The following is a 20,906-nucleotide window of genomic DNA, read 5'->3' as shown; positions in this document are numbered from 1 at the left end:
AGATGCTCGGCTCCTCAGATATGACAAATTGTTAAATCTTTTACTGATATATTCCTCTGACTTCAGAGGTCAGGGTTGTTCTGTTTATCAATCGTGGGATTTAGTGATGTTGGGGCTTGTTGTATTTTAAGGATGTGGGAGTTTTGGAAAGGTTTTCAATTAAATTGCTTCCCGTCTTGAAACATTTGTGTTTCTGCCTCCCCTCCCCAAGGGGAAAAAAACCTTATCCTACTGCTCAGATAAATACATTTTGGTAGTTTTGACCTTGTGAAATGTTTAAAGTTCTTTAAGAAATTGCTTCAGGACCGATCCCATTCAGCTAAGGTATTTATTCACAAAATGCTGGAGTAACTCAGCAGGTCAGGCAGCATATCAGGAGAGATGGAATGGGTGACCCGAACCGAAACGTTGCCTATTCCTTCTCTCCTGAGATGTTGCCTGACCTGCTGAGTTACTCCAGCATTTTGTGAATAAATACCTTCCATTTGTACCAGCATCTGCAATTATTTTCTTACACTACCGTTCAGCTAAGGTATCCGTTTCCCACCAGGAGAGGTGTTTAATTCTCCTATAAGAAAATAACTGCAAATGCTGGTACAAATCGAAGGTATTTATTTCACAAAATGTTGGGAGTGACTCAGTAGGTCAGGCAGCATCTCAGGAGAGAAGGAATGGGTGACGTTTCGGGTCGAGACCCTTCTTCAGACTCTCCTGCTCACCAAATGGTCTGATGGAAAGAGGTTGGAAAGCAGATCTTTCTTTGTAAAGCTTGCCTCCTGTTGGGTGGTACCGAAGGAAAGGGCTGATGCTTTGGTGGATGCAGTGGTTCCGGTTGTGATCTGTTGCCTATATAGTCCGAGTCATACAGCACAGAAAAAGGCCCTTCAACCCAACTTGCCAATTCTGACCAAGATGCGCCATCTACGCTAGTCCCACCTGCTCGCATTTGGCCCATATCCCTCTAAACCTTAGATGGACACAAAATGCTGGAGTAACTCAGCGGGACAGGCACCATCTCTGGAGAGAAGGAATGGGTGACATTTCGGTTCGAGACCCTTTGTCTCGATCTGAAATGTCACCCATTCCTTCTCTCCAGAGATGCTGCCTGTCCCGATGAGTTGCTCCAGCATTTTGTGTCTATGTTCGGTTAAACCAGCATCTGCAGTTCCTTCCCACACAAAGGAATAGGTGATTTTTTTCCCCACACATGTGCCTGTCCAAATGGCTTTTTGGGAGAGCCTCAAAATAAAAGGACATACCTTGGGAGAGCACAGCCTCAGAATAAAAGGACATACCTTGAGAATGGAGATGAGGAGAGATTTCTTTAGCCGGTAGGTGGAGAATCGGTGGAATTCATTGCCACAGGCGGCTGTGGAGGATAGGTCATTGGGTATTTTTAAAGTTGAGATTGATAGGTTCTTGATTGGTAAGGGCACCAAAGGTTACAGGGAGAAGGCAGGAGAATGGGGTTGAAGGAAAATAGATCAGCCGTGATATGGCGAAGCAGATTTGATGGGCCAAATGGCCTAATTCTGCTCCTATGTCTCATGGTCTTTTAAATGGTATAGTACTTCCCCCAACCACATCCACTGGCAACTCATGCCATATAACCACCACCTTCTGTGTGAAACAGTTGCCCCTCAGGTTCCTATTAAATGTTTCGCATCTCATCATAAACCTATGCCCTCGTTCTTAATTTCCTTACCCTGGGGGAAATTCTCTGTGTATTCACCCTATCTATTCCCCTCGTGATTTTCCACACCTCTATAAGAGTTTCCCATGGAGATGATGAGAAAGTCGGGAATAGTTATTTAAAAAAATTATTTATTTCAGTTTTTTCCTCAGAAGGTGTGTACTTTTGTAGATGGGCATAGATTCTTTCGGTGACAGATGATAGTTGACGGGCTGTTTGACTGGGGCAGGGATCACCACTGAGCCAACACTGTCTGTCACCAGCTGAAGTTGGGACGTGCTCAGCATATCAAGCAGCATCTGTGGAGAGAGGAAAACACAGTTAACATTGCACATCAAAGACAGTTCCTCAGAACATGCAGAGTCTGGGGGTTTAACAACGTAAGCACATTCATAGCCAGGGATAGAACAAAAGGAGAGGTGAGCAAGGTCAGGAATGGGAACCAACAGCAACTTCCTTGCAATGGAACACCTCAGTCCTTTGCTGGTCCTCACCAGCCATGACCTCCCTGGTCAGCAGTACCTCATGCACTGTTTGCCTACACAAGTTCTCAGTAAATGTCAGTTCTTTTTAAACTTAAGATGAAAAGGACACAGCCTCCAGCGATACTGCTAGTTCTGCTCTGGGATGTTGGTATGGACGTGATTTTAAATCATGCAGGCAGCATTTAAAAAAGTGTAGGAAGGAACTACAGATGCTGGTTTACACCAAAGATAGACAGTAACACAGTGGGTCAGAAAGCATCTCTCAAGAAAAGGAATAGATAACATTTTGGTTCAAGACCCTTCTTATAGACAATAGACAATAGGTGCAGGAGTAGGCCATTCAGCCCTTCGAGCCAGCACCGCCATTCAATGCGATCATGGCTGATCACTCTCAATCAGTACCCCGTTCCTGCCTTCTCCCCATACCCCCTCACTCCGCTATCCTTAAGAGCTCTATCCAGCTCTCTCTTGAAAGCATCCAACGAACTGGCCTCCACTGCCTTCTGAGGCAGAGAATTCCACACCTTCACCACTCTCTGACTGAAAAAGTTCTTCCTCATCTCCGTTCTAAATGGCCTACCTCTTATTCTTAAACTGTGGCCCCTCGTTCTGGACTCCCCCAACATTGGGAACATGTTTCCTGCCTCTAATGTGTCCAATCCCCTAATTATCTTATATGTTTCAATAAGATCCCCCCTCATCCTTCTAAATTCCAGTGTATACAAGCCCAATCGCTCCAGCCTTTCAACATACGACAGTCCCGCCATTCCGGGAATTAACCTAGTGAACCTACGCTGCACGTCCTCCATAGCAAGAATATCCTTCCTCAAATTTGGAGACCAAAACTGCACACAGTACTCCAGGTGCGGTCTCACCAGGGCCCGGTACAACTGTAGAAGGACCTCTTTGCTCCTATACTCAACTCCTCTTGTTACGAAGGCCAACATTCCATTGGCTTTCTTCACTGCCTGCTGTACCTGCATGCTTCCTTTCATTGACTGATGCACTAGGACACCCAGATCTCGTTGAACTCCCCCTCCTCCTAACTTGACACCATTCAGATAATAATCTGCCTTTCTATTCTTACTTCCAAAGTGAATAACCTCACACTTATCTACATTAAACTGCATCTGCCATGTATCCGCCCACTCACACAACCTGTCCATGTCACCCTGCAGCCTTATTGCATCTTCCTCACAATTCACACTACCCCCCAGCTTAGTATCATCTGCAAATTTGCTAATGGTACTTTTAATCCCTTCGTCTAAGTCATTAATGTATATCGTAAATAGCTGGGGTCCCAGCACCGAACCTTGCGGTACCCCACTGGTCACTGCCTGCCATTCCGAAAGGGACCCATTTATCCCCACTCTTTGCTTTCTGTCTGTCAACCAATTTTCTATCCATGTCAGTACCCTACCCCCAATACCATGTGCCCTAATTTTACCCACTAATCTCCTATGTGGGACCTTGTCGAAGGCTTTCTGAAAGTCGAGGTACACCACATCCACTGACTCCCCCTGTCAATTTTCAGACTTCTCTGTCTGAAGAAGGCTCTCGACCCAAATCGTCACCTATTCCTTTTCTCCAGAGATGCTGCCTGAGTTACCACAGCACTTTAATGTCTGTCTTCAGCATTTTTAAAATCCAATGTGTTTCAGAGTTGAGATCACGGGCGGCTAATGTGATATTCAGTTTTTCCCGGAGTGAATTCTGTAAAAAGATTACTTCTGTAGCTAATGGTTCAAAAGCCGAGGAAGTTGCTGCCAGCTTGCCTTCTTTCAACGTAGGCTTGGTTCGAACTAAGGGAAACAATGCAGCTCAGAGGTCACATGGGTCAATACCAGAGCAGTCTGTCTCTCGGATCAGCCAGCCCTCTTGGCGTGAGCTTTATCTTGTTGGCAGATGGACCATTAATTGGAGGAAACTCGAAGGGAGGATAGTCTTTTGAATTATTCAGCTTGCTAATTCTCAGCGGGACTCGAGTAGATGTGCGCTCCTCCCCTTCCCTCTCCCAACACGTCCTGACTATTGTTATCAGTCTTTTCCATTAAGGGTGTCATGGTTAAGAGGAGAAGGCAGGAAAATGGGGTTGAGAGGGAAGAAAGAATCAGCCATGATTGAATGGCGGGGTAGACTCGAGGGGTCAAATGGCTCCTACTTCTGCTCCTATGACTTGTGAACTTGTGAGATCTGACTCAGGCGAAGACACAACATGCTCGGATACAATGTGTACGAAAGAACTGCAGGTGCTGGTTTAAATTGAAGGTGTCTTCGCCTGAGTCAGATCTCACAAGTTCACAAGTCATAGGAGCAGAAGTCACTGAAAGGAAGCATGCAGGTACAGCAGGCAGTGAAGAAAGCCAATGGAATGTTGGCCTTCATAACAAGAGGAGTTGAGTATAGGAGCAAAGAGGTCCTTCTAGGTCAGTCAGAGAGTGATGAAGGTGTGGAATTCTCTGCCTCAGAAGGCAGTGGAGGCCAGTTCGTTGGATGCTTTCAAGAGAGAGATGGATAGAGCTCTTAAGGATAGCGGAGTGAGGGGGTATGGGGAGAAGGCAGGAACGGGGTACTGATTGAGAGTGATCAGCCATGATCGCATTGAATGGCGGTGCTGGCTCGAAGGGCTGAATGGCCTACTCCTGCACCTATTGTCTATTGTCTATTGTCTAAGATAGACACAAATCGAAGGTAGACCATCTGAAGAAGGGTCTCGGCCCGAAACATCGCCCATTCCTTCTTTCCAGAGATGCTGCCTGACTCGCTGAGTTATTTCAGCATTTTGTGTCATGCTCGGATACAGCTGTGCTCCCTGTCCACAGAAAGATCTTTGCTTTGCCCCTACCTGCTCTGCATCGGAACTGCCTCACTCACCCATCTCCCTGGGATTGGAAGCTGGAAGGACACTGTGTTGTTACCTCTTTGTTCCCCCTTCGGGGGGGAATGGGGCAACATCTGCAGAGTGAGATAGTGCCATGACTTCCGGCAATCCCATGCTTGCTGCACAGCAATGTAACACGTGGCTATTCTGTAAGATTCTACATTTGAAATCCTCCGTTTAATTTCCTCAGTTCAGTTTAGCTTGTTGTCACGTGTACCGAGGTACAGCGAAAAGCTTTTGTTACGTGCTAACCCAGTCAGCTGAAAGACAATCATGTAGGAAACTTGTTGTGAGTTTATTTTTTATTGTGTTTCCTTTGGTACATAGAACATTTTCAGAAATGCCTGGCAGCACATTGAGGTCTGAGTTAGTAAACCAGATAACTCTTAGGGTGGCGCAGTGGTGGTGTTGCTGCCTCACAGCACCAGAGACCCAGGTTCAACCCTGACCTCGGTTGCTGTCTGTGGAGCTTTTACATTCTCCCTGTGACCGCAAGAGTTTTCTCCAGGTATTCCGGTTTCCACCCACATCCCAAAGTGGTGCAGGTTTGTAGGTTAATTGCCTTCTGCAAACATTTCCCTAGTGTGTAGGATAGAATTAATGTACAGATTGTCTGCGTGTGTGTGTGTGTGTGTGTGTGTCTGTGTGTGTGTGTGGCTCTATGTGTGTGTGTGTGTGTGGCTGTGTGTGTGTGTGTGTCTCTGTGTGTGTGTGTGGCTCTCTGTGTCTCTGTGTGTGTCTGTCTGTTTGTGTATATCTTTGTGTATGTGTCTCTCTTGTGTGTGTGTGTGTGTGTGTCTGCCTCTCTCACTCTGTCTCTGCCTCTCTCTGTCTCTGCCTCTCTCTCCACCTCCCTCCCTCTCTCCCTCCCTCTCTGTATCTCTCTGTTTGCATGTCTCTCTCTGTCTGTGTGTCTCTCTCTTTCCCTGCCTTTCTCTCTTCCCCCTCTCTTTCGCTCTCCGTGATTGTGATGAAGAGTTACTCGATCACTGTTTCCAAGCTCACGCTGATTGAACCTGTTTCAGTTTGATGCATGGATAATTAGCCATCCTGTTGTGGTGGGAATAATAAATGAAGTTTTAAGCCCTGTATTTGGGTGAACGAAAGGACTTGTGTTCCCCACGTACATCACAGCAGCTGCACCTTCCACAGTAACGTCTGCTAATCATTCAAAATCATCTTTAATACTTACAAAAGACAATGCCAATAAAGTAATAATTCACAAAGAAGGTGAAAAAGCACAGTATAGAGAAAGGGTCGAAGATAGATACAAAATGCTCGAGTAACTCTGCGGGAATGGCAACATCTCTTGAGAGAGAAGGAATGGGTGACGTTTCGGGTCGAGACCCTTCTTCAGACTGAACTTCAGTCTGAAGAAGAGTCTTGACCTGAAACGTCACCCATTCCTTCCCTCCAGAGATGTTGCCTGTCCCACTAAGTTACTCCAGCATTTTGTGCCTATCTTCGGTTTAAACCAGCATCTTCCTACACATAATGTAGGAAGTTCCTTCCTACAAATAGAGAAAGGGTCTGTGGGAAGATGACGGCTCTGGGCAAGGTCTCACTTGCTCGGTGGATGCAGTTAGCTCAACCGTTGGGGAGGCTGTATCCCGAGAGACTGCTGTGTGCCACGTAAACATAGAATATAGATCAAAGAGCCGGACAGCACAGGAACAGGCCATTTGGCCCACAGTGTCTGTGCCAAACACAATGCCAACATAAACAGACTGCCTGTACATGATCCACATCCTTCCATTCCCTGCATATCCATGTGCTATCCAGAAACCCCTTAAATGCCACTATCTGCCTCCACTACCACCCTTGATAGTGTGTTCTAGGCACGTACCACTCTCTGTGTAAAAATAAATGCCCCATGCATCACTTTAGAGATACAGCGCAGAAACAGACTCTTTGGCCCACCAAGTCCGCGCCGACCAGCGATCCCCCTGTGCACAAACACTATCTTACATACTCGGAACAATTTACATTTTTTTAACCAAAGCCAATTAACCTACACACCTGTACGTCTTCGGAGTGTGGGAGGAAACCAGAGCACCCGGAGAAAACCCACACGGTCACAGGCTAATGTACAAACTCCATACAGACAGCACCCGTGGTGAGGGTGGAACCCGAGTCTTTGGAACTCTATGGCAGCAGCTCTACCGCTGCACCACTATGCTGTCCCCATCTCCTTTAAACTTTGTCCCTCTCACCTTAAACCTCCCAAGCCTCCTTTTTCTTAAGTGTGTGGCATTAGTAAAAAGATGAAATCTCGCTCTATTTCTAATAAGATGGAAGCATTCATAAATCGGAACCTTTAGGTTGATCGTAAGCTGGGGAGCTGCTTGGTATCCTTGCTGGAGCAGATTTCTTCCTGGATCAAGAGTGTTTCAGCTCCAGGGAGAGGTTGGACAGACTTGGGTTGTTTATTCTGCAACGTTAAAAGGAGATCTGATGGAAGTATATAAAATGATGAGAGGCATAGATAGGATAGACAGTCAGAACCTTTTTCCCCAGGTGGAAATGTCCAACACTAGAGAGCATAGCTATAAGGTGGGGGGGGGGGGGGGAGTTTAATGGAGATATGCCGGGTAAGTTTTTTTTACAGAGAGTGGCGGGGGCCTGGAATGCTTTGCCAGAAGTGATTGTAGAGCCAGATGCAATAGTGGCGTTTGAGGTTTTTGGATAGGCACATGGATATACAGGCAATAGAGCGATATGCATCATGTGCAGGCAGATAAGGTCAGTGTTACGTGGCATCATGTTCAGCACAAACATTGTGGGCTGAAGGGCTTGTTCCTGTGCCGTACTGTTTTCTATTCTATGTTCAACACATTTATGTTAATTCAAGAATATATATTTAAATTAATAATTGCCACGTGTTTTGTGTTTGAAAGCATGTCAGTGTCTGTCTTCATGCTCCTTGCGTCCCCTCCCATCCTTCATCTGACCCAGTGGTTTGCAAACCACGGGCTGTATGTGACTCATTGCAGCCTAAAGAACATCCTGTTGCAAATTCTCTAATGGATCAAGAGTTGAAAGAGTTTAATTGTCATGTGTACCTGCCACGGAACCATGACATTCTTGTTTCAGTTTCAAAGGCCCGTTAACTCAACACATCGATAAATATACAATAATTAGGATTGTAATGAATTAATAACCATCAGTAACCATTTAATAACCAATAATCATCATCACTACCAGTACTTTTTAGATTTTATTTTAGATTTTTTAGATTTAGAGATACAGCGCGGAAACAGGCCCTTCGGCCCACCGAGTCCGCGCCGCCCAGCGATCCCCGCACATTAACAGTATCCTACACCCACTATTTTTACATTTACCCAGCCAATTAACCTACATACTTGTACGTCTTTGGAGTGTGGGAGGAAACCGAAGATCTCGGAGAAAACCCACGCAGGTCACGGGGTGAACGTACAAACTCCGTACAGACGGCGCCCGTACTCAGGATCGAAACTGAGTCTCCGGCGCTGCATTCGCTGTAAGGCAGCAACTCTGCCGCTGCGCCACCGTGGAGATCTTATCGAAACGTATAAGATTATTAAGGGGTTGGACACGTTAGAGGCAGGAAACATGTTCCCAATGTTGGGGGAGTCCAGAACAAGGGGCCACAGTTTAAGAATAAGGGGTAGGCCATTTAGAACTGAGATGAGGAAAAACTTTTTCAGTCAGAGAGTTGTGAATCTGTGGAATTCTCTGCCTCACAAGGCAGTGGAGGCCAATTCTCTGAATGCATTCAAGAGAGAGCTAGATAGAGCTCTTAAGGATAGCGGAGTCAGGGGGTATGGGGAGAAGGCAGGAACGAGGTACTGATTGAGAATGATCAGCCATGATCACATTGAATGGCGGTGCTGGCTCGAAGGGCCGAATGGCCTCCTCCTGCACCTATTGTCTACCAGTGTTGCTGCTTCACAGCACGAGAGATCCAGGTTTGATCCTGACCACGGGTGCTGTCCGCATGTGGAGTTTGCACGTTCTCCCTGTGACCGCGTGGGTTTCTTCTGGGTGCTCCAGTTTCCTCCCACATCCCAAAGACGTGCGGGTTTGTAGGTTAATTGGCGCTCTGTAAATTGCCCCCAGTGGCTAGGGAGTGGATGAGAAAGTGCGATAATGTAGACCTATTCTCTCGTAGAATGGGAGATCGCTGGCCTGGGAACACCTTAGCCAAAGTTTCATTGTTACACATTGGACTCCAGTGTGGGGTCCAATCTGCTGTTAACAATGATAAAACGTCAGAGTGATTGAGGGTGCAGAGAACCCTGCATGGGTGACACGGTGGCACAACAGTAGAGTTGTTGCCGTAGAGCGCCAGAGTCCTGACTATGGGTGCTGTCTATGGAGATTGTACGTTGTCCCCGTGACCAGCGTGGGTTTTTCCCGGGTGCTCCAGTTTCCTCTCACACTCCAAGGGCGTACAGGCTTGTAGGTTAATTCGGTAAAATTGCAAATTGTCCCTAGTGTGTGTAGGATATTGTTAGTGGGGGGATCACTGGTCGGCACGGACTTGGTGGGCCGAAGAGCCTGTTTCCACACTGTATCTCTAATCTGAACTGGAGAGAATGTCTGCGTTGCATCAGAGATGGGAAGGGGTGATGTGAATAATCTGCATGCCGGGAACTAGATACAAAAATGAGGATAATTTAATGCTGTTGTGGACATGATGGCCTGAGTCAACCTATAATGTGGGCTGACTTTGCTGGTTGGGGATTGACCAAAGGGCAGATGTTGTTAGAGATAGTGAATAGACCACAAGGTGCTCAAGAGGCTGAATGTTGTTGGGCTGAATCTGTTCCAGAACCTGAAGGTACTTGGAATGATCAGCGGGTCAGGCAGCATTTGTGGAGGGAACAGACAGACATTTTGGGTCTGGACCCTTCTTCAGACTGAGTCCGAGAGGTTGTCTGTCCACTTCCTCCATAGATGCTGCCTAGTCTGCTGAGTTCCTCCAGCATTTTGTGTTTTGGTCAAGATTCCAGCATCTGCAGATTCTTGTGTGTCTGTGTTAGAGATGGTCTTAGGTCAAAGATAAGCTACGTATAGTGGGACTGGCTCCAGTGACCCTCTCCCTTCCTGCTTCCTGTGACTGTAAGAGAGACAGAAATAGACTTCAAAGAGAAAGAGATAGCCCATTGGAAAGGGCGGATATGTGACTGGCAAAACCTATCGCGTAGAAATGTGAAGTGTTACATTTTTGTGAGGATGTGCCAATATAGACCAGAGAGATCTGCAAGTGTGCATTGAAAATGGCAGGGCAGGAAAAGCATAAGAACCAGGAATGTAGATACAAGGAACTGCAGATGCTGGATCACAACGAAAGATCCAAAATGCTGGAGTAACTCAGACTCTGAAGAAGGGTCCCCCAACCCGAAACATCACCCATCCGTTCTTCAGAGATGCTGCCTGACCCGCTGAGTTACTCCAGCATTTTGCGTCTTTGTAAGAACAAGGGTCTTCAGTGGTGCTTTATTTGTCACATAAGCAACTGCACAGTGAAATTCTTTTTGCATATTTGCACATACCATGTTTTGGCGCCATTATTCAAAGTCCGGGTGGCCCCTGTGCTCGATGTACTGGAACCAACATCCCTTTCCTCTCCTTGCTCGGCCATCTTCTGCAGCCGACCTTGAAGGCGCTGGAGAGACTACCCCAGTTCACCTTCCTACCAGCCCTTGCTCCTCGTGCTCCCTCCCAGTTATGCCATCGGATGAGCCTTCGGGCAAGGTCCCGTTGACCAACGAGCTCCTTTTTTTGATAAACTGTTATAAAAGACCAGTTCAGCCACTACTGGAATGTTATTTGCACTTCTGGAAGCCATGTTTTAGAAAAGACGTGACGACAAACAAAAGGTGTTGAAGAGATTTACTAATATCATTCCAAGGACCTCCAGGTTCATGAACAGTTTCTTCCCAACAACATTCAGACTCTTGAACAGCCCCTTAAACCCCGAGGGCCTGTAAATCTGCAGCAAGTAAGATTTCCATTGTCAAGGAACTTAACTCCATCCAACACAATCACATCATCTGATTGTTACCTCAGCCATTCTACTACTACCTCCACCGCTAGTCCAAAACACAAAGTGTTGGAAGAACCTAGTCTGAAGAAGTTTCCCGACCCGAAACGCAATCTGTCCATTCCCTCCACAGTTGCTGCCCGATGAGTTCCTCCAGCAGTTTGTGGTCCACACCCGATTTCAGCATCTATGCACAAATGGAGCAGTGGGTAGAGCTGCTGCCTCACAGCACCAGAGACCCGGGTTCAATTCAAGTCTGTGGAGTTTGCACATTCTCCCTGTGACCACGTGGGTTTCCTCTCAGTGCTCCGTTTTCCTCCCACACCCCAAAGACGTGTGGGTTTGTTAGTTAATTGGTCCTCTGTACATTGCCCCTAGCATGCAGGGAGTGGATGAGAAAGTGGGATAACACAGCACTAGTGTTGATGGGTGATCGATGGTCGGCATGGACTCGGTGGGCCTAAGGGCCTGTTTTCATGCATTCAATCAATAAATCAATCAATCTGTAGTTTCCCTTGTCTCCACTGAGCTCGGTGCATACAATCTATACTGCAAAATATAGCATTTCACCACATCTCATGACACTACACTGGTTCAATGGCACTTTATTGTTTCAAGTATCGAGATAGCAGTGAAATCCCTTTTTTTCATAACGTCCAGTAAAACCTTACTATACGTAGGCACAATCATACTTAAGTACCTGTGTGTAGGAATAATAGATTGCACTGAGGCAGTACACTTGGGCATTGAATGCTGCTCTTACCATAAACTCTCTCTGCTGGTGTACATGTCAAATCATCACGGTGGCGCAGAGGTAGAGTTGCTGCCTTACAGCGAATGCAGCGCCGGAGACTCAGGTTCGATCCTGGCTACGGACGCCGTCTGTATGGAGTTTGTACGTTCTCCCCGTGACCTGCATGGGTTTTCTCCGAGATCTTCGGTTTCCTCCCACACTCCAAAGACGTACAGATATGTAGGTTAATTGACTGGGTAAATGTAAAAATTGTCCCTAGTGTAGGATAGTGTTAATGTGCGGGGATCGCTGGGCGGCGCCGACTCGGTGGGCCGAAGGGCCTGTTTCCGCGCTGTATCTCTAAATCTAAAATCTAAAAAAATCAGTCTCTCACCCCATTCACATGTTTGGCCTTCAGGAAAATTCAAGTGTATTGTGCAGTGGTAGAGTTGCTGCCTCACAGTGCCAGAGACCCGGGTTCCATCCTGACTACATGTGCTGTTTGTACGTTCTCCCCGTGACTGCACGGGTTTTCTCCGGGTGCTCCCACGTCCAAAAGATGTACAAGTTTGTAAGTTCATTGGCTATTGTAAATTGTTCCAACTGCGCAGGATAGTGGGAGTGTACAGGGATCGCTGGTTAGCCCGGACTCGGTGGGCCGAAGGACCTGTTTCCACGCTGTATCTCTAACCTAATCTAAACTAAACACAAATTGCTGCTGCTCTTTGCATGACCATTCTGCCATGGTTTGGGCTCAGTCCCATTGCTCATTTCTTCGCCTTGTCTGGACCATGTTTCCACTTGAGAAGATCCTGTCTCCAGGAATTTGCTGTTCGTTCTGTGCAGCGCCTGGATCGGTGCCCTCCAAGAGCAGGCTGAGGCTGGCCTTGGTCAGTCCGGCAAGTTTACTTCACGGATTCAGTGAGGTGACATTGCTGCAGAAGTTGGGAGACACCCCTCGTTTGAAGACAGGTTGAAAGGGACGCAGTGGGTGGGGGTAAGTGGGCAAACAGTGACCAAGTATGGGAGTCTCCTACACACACTCGCCCATCTGCTTCTTGTCCGAGGAAGAAAGGTCCCAACCCCAAAAGTCAACTATCCATGTTCTCCAGAGATGCTGCCTGACCCGCTCAGTTACTCCAGCATTTTGTGGTGTTTTTTTTTGGTAAATGAGCACCTGCAGTTCCCTGTTTCTAGACTCAAAGTTTTGAGACTAGTGTCGGATGTGCTCCCATAAGGAGCACAAATGATGTGAAGATATTTGTGGTGTGATTGACGTACGACCATTATTCCAGTCACTCCAGAATTACTGACTGTAAAAGCTTCTTGAGATATGTACTGACTGTAAAAGTTTCTTGAGATATGTACTGACTGTAAAACCTTCTTTAGATACGTTAAAAGGAAAAGATTAGTGAAGACAAACGTAGGTCCCTTACAATCAGAGACAGGTGAATTTATAATGGCAGAACAGTTAAACGAGTACTTTGGTTCTGTCTTCACTAAGGAAGAAACAACCAATCTCCCAGAAATACTAGGGGACCGAGGATCTAGTGGGAGGGAGGAACTGAAGGGAATCCACATTAGTCAGCATGCAGGTACAGCAAGCAGTGAAGAAAGCAAATGGTATGTCGGCCTTCATTGCAAGATAATTTGAGTTTAGGAGCAAGGAGGTCCTACTGCAGTTGTACAGGGCCCTGGTACGACCGCACCTGGAGTTTGTGTGCAATTTTGGTCTCCTAATTTGAGGAAGGATATTATTGCTATTGAGGGAGTGTAGCGTGGGTTCACCAGGTTAATTCCCAGGATGGCGAGACTGACGCATGATGAAAGAATGGATCGACTGGGCTTGTCTTCGCTGGAATTTAGAAGGATAAGAGGGGATCATATAGAAACATAAAATTCTTAGAGGATTGGAAAGGGTAGATGCAGGAAAAATGTTCCCGATGTTGGGTTTAGAACCAGGGGTTACAGTTTAAGAATAAGGGGTAGACCATTTAGGACTGAGATGAGGAAAAACGTTTTCACCCAGAGAGTTGTGAATCTGTGGAATTCTCTGCCACAGAAGGCAGTGGAGGCCAATTCACTGGATGTTTTCAAGAGAGAGTTAGATAGAGCTTTTAGGGCTAAAGGAATCAAGGGATATGGGGAAAAAGCAGGAACGTGGTACTGATTTTGGATGATCAGCCATGATCATGTTGAATGGCCATGGCTCGAAGGGCCAAATGGCCTACTCCTGCACCTATGTTCTATGTTTCTACTCTTGTGATTGGTGTCCACAGATTTTTTTTGCTTTACCTAGTTTAATCTCTTAACTGAAACACGGATCATCCCACAGGTCCTCCATTCGGCTGCCTGCTCGGATTTTTAATGCTAATGGTTTCTTCACTGGTGTAAGTGAATGCGGGGAGGAAACCGAAGATCTTGGAGAAAACCCACGCAGGTCACGGGGAGAACGTACAAACTCCGTACAGACAGCACCCGAGGTCAGGATCGAACAGCTCTACCCACTGTGCTGCCCTTTTCCAGCAACCTACCATATGCCTTCTGTACCACTCTAGGCAAGCAAGGTAAAAATAGAAAGTAGCTGGAGGAAGACGAACAGCCCTCCTGATGTGGAATCCAGGCTTCATTTAATTAAAACTTCCATCCGAACAACCTCCAATTTGTGTTCGACGGGAAAAAAACTCCTCTCAGGGTCCCATTTATTCTCTTGCCTGGCGGCAGCTCTTTACGAAGCACAGCCAGTAAAATAATCTGGTTATTTTTAGCACCCGTTGGGAAAGTGCAGAGAACGGTCATTCTCACCAGCTCAACTACACACAGCCCACACTTCCCGTGACAGCTGGAGATGCTTGCTGCGTGATTGGATTGGTGAGACAATGAGGTTTTTAAAAAAAAATAAGGGAGAGAAAACTAGTGAACTAAACTCCCCACCAGCTATGTTTCGCACGGCAGCAGAGAGCCCTGGTTTTTGTTTTACACCGAGGGAAGAAAGGGCTTAATTATCTTTCGAATCGATCTGCTGCTGTTGCTGTGACACTGTGCCCTTTTTGAAATTAGAAATCTGCAGCCGGGAATACAGCGAAGAACGTCCTGAGAGAAGAAGGGCATGCAGGAGGGAGCTTTTCAGCTGTAAAATGTGTTAATTGAACCGGATAGCTTCCTTTATTTCACACTGGAGTGGGGTGGGGGGGGGGCTAAGGAGACATGGGGCAGTAGGGTGGGGGGCTAAGGAGACATGGGGCAGTAGGGTGGGGAGAAGGGTCGTGTGGGAGGGGGTTGTGCAGGAAGGAACTGCAGATGCTGGTTTACACCAAAGATAGACACAAAGTGCTGGAGCAACTCAGCGGGCCAGGCAACATCTCTTGATAGAAGGAATGGGTGATGTTTCGGGTCGAGACCCTCCTGAGGTCTGAGGGGTTTCTCCAGCATTTTGTGTCTATCTTCTGTGGAAGGGGTCTCTTTGTTCTGGTAACCTGGACGCTTGGTCAGCCCGTGGCAAATGGCAAACTGGGGAGAGTGTCTTATTGAAGGGTGAAAATATCTCGTCTGACAGAGTGGATGTTCCACCGGGTTGTGGTGTTGGGAATCAAGGGTCACAATGTGAAAATCAGGGGTCAGCTATACAGGAAAGATGAGAAGGGATTTCTGGCTGAGTAGTCCCATCACACAAACTGGTCTCCTTCCCCCATCGATTGCACCTCCAGCACACTGCCTCGGAATAGGACCCAACATATTCAAGGACCACTCACACCCAGTCCTTTCCTCGTTCTCCCCTCTCCCGTCGGGCAGAAGATACAAAAGCTTGCAAGCACGCATCACTGCTGTTTACTGAACAGTCCTCATAAACTAGTCACGGTCACGGTGGCACAGCGGTAGAGTTGCTACCTTACAGCGCATGCAGCGCCGGAGACCCGGGTTCGATCCCGACTACGGGTGCTGTCTGTATAGAGTTTGTACGTTCTCCCCGTGACCTGCGTGGGTTTTCTCCGAGACCTTCAGTTTCCTCCCACACTCCAAAGACGTACAGGTCTGTAGGTTAATTGGCTTGGGAAATGTAAAAATTGTCCCTGGTGGGTGTAGGATAGTGTTAATGTGCGGGGATCGCTGGTCGGCGCGGACCCGGTGGGCCAAAGGTCCTGTTTCCGCGCTGTATCTCTAAACTAAACTAAACCAAACATGGAGGCAGAGACACACGTCACTGACAGACACATGCATATACACACACCGATCGCTGGTCGGTGCGGACCCGGTGGGCCGAAGGGCCTGTTTCCACGATGTATCTCTAAACTAAACTAGGTTGCAGTCCCGATCTCCCAAACTACCTCGTTGTTGCATTTTTCTATCTGCACTTTCTCTGTAACTGTAACGCTGTAACACTGTATTCTGCACTCTGGTGTTTTGCCATTTGCATTGCCTGTTGTACTTGTCTATTGCTTGTTGTGCTCATGAAGACTATGATTTGACTGGATCGCACGCAAGCAAACCTCTCCATATCCTCAATAGCCTCTAATCCGGGCAGCAGTCCGGTAAACCCCGTCTGCACCCTTTCCAAAGCCTCCACATCGTTCCTGTAATGGGGTGGCAAGAACTACACACAATGCTCCAAATTTGGCCCAACCAAGTTTTATGAAGCTTCAGAATGACTCTGACTCTTTTATTCCATGATCCAACTGCACTGCCCCTTGTGACCGCGTGGGTTCACTCTGGGTGCTCCAGGTTACTCCCACATCCCAAAGACGTGCGGGTTTGTACGTTAATTGGTCTCTGTAAATTGCCCCAGTGGATGTGAAAATGGGATAACTTCTGAATCCAAACTGTCAAGACCATGTGAATCCCGTGCATCTTAAATTTCTAGATCAGCCTACCAGGAGGGAAGTTGTCAAATGCCTTGCCGAAATCCATATCTACTGCACTTCCCTCATCGATCACCTTTATGACCACAAAAAAACTCAATCTAGTTTGTAAGACATGAACTGCCAACGACAGAACTATGCTCACTGTCCCCAATTAACCCATTCTCTTCCAATGAAAATAAATGCTTTCCTAAAGGATCCTCTCCAATAGCTTCCCTGCCACTGATGTGTGACTCACCATGTGTATAATTTCCTGGATTATCCCTAATTCTTTTCTCGAACAATGGAACAACATTGGCTACTGTCCAGTCCTCTGGGAACTTGCCAACAGCTAAAGAAGATGCAAAAAATCTTCGTCAAAGTCTCTCCAATCTCCTCTCTTGCCTCTCCCAATCTGGTGCAGCACCGTGGCAGAGTTGCTGCCTTACAGCGCCAGAGACCCGGGTTCGATCCTGACTACGAGTGTTGTCTGTATGGAGTGTGTACTATCTCCCTGTGACCTGCGTGGGTTTTCCACGGGTGCTCCGGTTTCCTGCCACACTCCAAAGACGTACACATTTGTATGCTAATTGACTGTGGTAAAATTGTAAATTGTCCCAAGTGTGTGTAGGATTGTGTTAGTGTGCAGACATCCCTGATTCGTGCAGACTCGGTGGGCCGAAGGGCCTGTTTCGGCTCTTTATCTCCAAAGTAAACTAAACTCATCTTATCGGGCCCTGGGATATAACCAATTAATTATCTTCAAAAGACGTAACACTGCCTACTTTAGACTTTTACTTCAGAGATACAGTGCGGAAATAGGCCCTTCGGCCCACCAAGTCCAGTGATCGCCATGTATGCTAGCAGCTAGGGACTATTTCCAATTTTTTACAGAAGCCATTTAACCTACAAACCTGTACGTCTTTGGAGTGTGGGAGGAAACCGGAGCACTGGGAGAAAACCCACGTGGTCAAGGGAAGAACGTACAAACTCCGTACAGACAGCACCCGTAGTCAGGTTCAGAGCTGGTCTCTGGCGTTGTAAGGCAGAAACTCTACTGCTGCACCACTGTGCTACATTAGATAATTTGAGTTTGATTTTGGGGGTGGTTGCATGAGATAGAGAGAAATGGAGATAGAGAGAGACAGAGAAATAAATAAAAAGAGAGTGAAAGAGAGAGAGAGAGTGAAAGAGAGAGAAATATAGATAGAGATAAATAGAGATATAGAGTAGAGAAAGAATTAGAAAGAGAGAGAGTGTGAGAAATAGATTTTGATTTTTTAGATTTAGATTTAGAGATACAGTGCGGAAACAGGCCCTTCGGCCCACCGAGTCCGCGCCGCCCAGCGAACCCCGCACATTAACACTATCCTACACCCACTAGGGACAATTTTTATATATTACCCAGTCAATTAACCTACATACCTGTACGTCTTTGGAGTGTGGGAGGAAACCGAAGATCTCGGAGAAAACCCACGCAGGTCACGGGGAGAACGTACAAACTCCGTAGAGACGGCGCTCGTAGTCAGGATCGAACCTGAGTCTCCGGCGCTGCATTCGCTGTAAGGCAGCAACTCTACCGCTGCGCCACTGTGCGCCAATAGAGAGATAGACAGAAATATAGAGAGAGAGACAGAGAGAAATAGAGAAATAAATAGAGAGATAGAGAAAGAGACAGAGAGAAATAGCGAGGGAATTTCCTGCGATTCTCTGGCCTGTCCTCCCATGGATAATAACTGTCAACGAGACACATTGTGCCTGAAGTGTGTGTGCCTGGTAGCCTGCGTGTCAGTTCCGATCCAGGCCTCGCTGTGTGCAGTTGGCTGCACCTCAGTGCGCACCTAATGTAATCAAATTCCAATACACCAAATCACTTCCCATTCTCTCCCGTTACATCGAATTCCAACACAATAAATCATTTCCACCTGAGGACTGATCGCACATCCTCATCCCATGGGATGTTCGCGGGATGAACAATGCTCCTCCCCAATTATTGCATGTACTTGGTGGAATCTGTGGCGCACCCAATCACGCTGAATTGCATTTAAAATTTCCACAGTAATGTTCTGAGCTGAGTAGTTTAGGCAGCAGAGTGATCGGCACGGTGGCGCAGCGGTAGAGTCGCTGTCTTACTACGCCAGAGTCCCAGGTTCGATCCTGACTGGAGGTTGTCTGCATGGAGTTTGCACGCTCTCCCTCTGACCGCATGAATTTTCTCTGGGTGCTCTGGTTTCCTCCCACACTCCAACAATGTACAGGTTTGTAGGTTAATTGGCTTCTCTAAGTTGCAAATTGTCCCAAGTGTGTAGAATAGTGCTAGTGTGTGGGGTGATCGCTGGTCGGCATGGGCTAGGTGGGCCAAAGGGCCTGTTTCCGCGCTGTATATCTAAAGTCTAAAGATTGCAAATATAGTTAAATAAGTGAAATCTTTGGTAGTGCAGGCAGTTTAGACGTATATAGATAGGAACGGTTTCGAGGGATATAGGCCAAACACAAGGTGGGGGGTGGGTATTTGTCTAGTGTAGATGGGGGATCTTGGTTGGCTGAAAGGCCTGTGTCTGTGCTTAAGGCTCTATGACTATCTTTGGAAGTGTTGACAGTCCTTCTAAAATGCAGATAGTTTCTGTCCCGTTTTATAATTGGGAACCTTTCTTCCCTCCCTCATGTTCTCATGTCTCCCGCTTTTTGCATTTCTAGAACAATTGGCCACGTTAATAATGTTTTATAAATCCAGGAAGGTCATGACCCAAAACATCACAAATCCATTTTTTTCCAGGGATGCTGCCTGACCTGCTGAGTTACTCCAGCACTTGGGTCTTTTCTTTTGTAAACCAGCATCTGGCTGTTCCTTGTTTCTCCATTTTGTGTGTTTTTGGTTCTATATAAATCCAAGGTTTTATTGCTGTCTACTGGGTGGAAGTAGGGAGAATGCGTGATCCCTTTAGTCATGCCTCCACTGATGCAGAGTTGCTCACATAAATTCATCAGTTCTTCTTCTTCTTCTTAAGCCCTTGGCTCCTCTAGGGAGCATAGGCTATTGACAAATGTCGTCCACCTCACTCGGTTGTTGGTGGTTCTTTCAAGATCTCCCCAGTTGAGCCCACTCCCAGACATTTCTGCCTGGACACCTCTTCTCCTGGGGCCACCTCTTTTCCTTTTTCTTTGGGGGTTCCATTTCAGGGCTTGCCGGGTGATGTTTGTGGCAGGTTTTCTGAGGGTGTGTCCAATCCAACTCAATTTTCTCTTTCGAATTAGTAAGTCAATGGGATCCTGGCTTGTTCTTTTCCACAGGTCCACATTGCTTACTTTGTCTCTCCTCCAGATGTTTAGTATTCTCCTGAGGCAGGTGTTAATGAATGTTTGCAGCCTGTTTGTTGTGTGTTTTGTTGTTCTCCATGTCTCTGATCCATACAGCATTACCTGCTTCACATTTGAATTGAAGATGCGTATTTTGGTGTTGATTGAGATGTATTTTGAACTCCAGATCGTCCTGAGCATGTTAAACACCACCCTAGCCTTATTAATTCTGTTTTTCATGTTTGCATCTGCTCCTTCGGTGGTGTCAAATTCATCAGTTATAGGAGCCGAATTAGGACATTCGGACCATCAAGCCTACTCCACTCATGGCTGATCTATCTTTCCCTCTCAACCCCATTCTCCAGCTTTCTTCCCATAACCCCTGACTCTCATACTCTCAATCTCAGCCTTCAAAATATCCACTGACTTGGCCTCCACAACTGTCTATGGCAATGAATTCCACAGATTCACCACCCTCTGACTAAAGAAATTCCTCCTCGTCTCCTTTCTAAAGGTACGTCCTTTTATTCTGAGGCTGTGCCCTCTGGTCCTAGACTCTCCCACTAGTGGAATAATCCTCTCCACATCCACTCTATCCAGGCCTTTCACTATTCGGCATGTTTCCATGACGTCCCCTCTCTTACTTATCTGATTAATTGTTTTCCATTTGGAAGAGTGCCATTCAACAACAAGGGTCTCTCACGAACAAGACAAAATTAGGGAGAGCATAGAATGCAAAGCCTGTGAGAGGACGTTCCCTTCCTGTTTCCCTTGGACACTGAAAAGGTATCTGGCGATTGTTAAACCCTCCTGCCTCCCGATTATGGAGATAAAGGATGGGTGACGTTTCAGGTCGGAACCCTTCTTCAGAATCCTTCATTCCAATAGACAATAGACAAGGAGGAATAGGCAGGAGGAGGCCATTCGGCCCTTCGAGCCAGCACCGCCATTCAA

General features: G+C 46.8%; 1 protein-coding gene across 1 annotated transcript in view; it reads left to right on the top strand.

Annotated features, from left to right (window-relative positions):
• The window catches only part of LOC144610628 (SWI/SNF-related matrix-associated actin-dependent regulator of chromatin subfamily A member 4-like), a 111,589-nt gene that overhangs the window by 705 nt on the left and 89,978 nt on the right, over window positions 1-20,906 (top strand).

The sequence above is a fragment of the Rhinoraja longicauda genome, chromosome 37 (genome assembly GCF_053455715.1).
Source record: "Rhinoraja longicauda isolate Sanriku21f chromosome 37, sRhiLon1.1, whole genome shotgun sequence".
NCBI lineage: Eukaryota > Metazoa > Chordata > Chondrichthyes > Rajiformes > Arhynchobatidae > Rhinoraja > Rhinoraja longicauda.
Note: the sequence above shows the minus strand (reverse complement) of the source record. Positions and strands in the feature narration are given on the sequence as shown.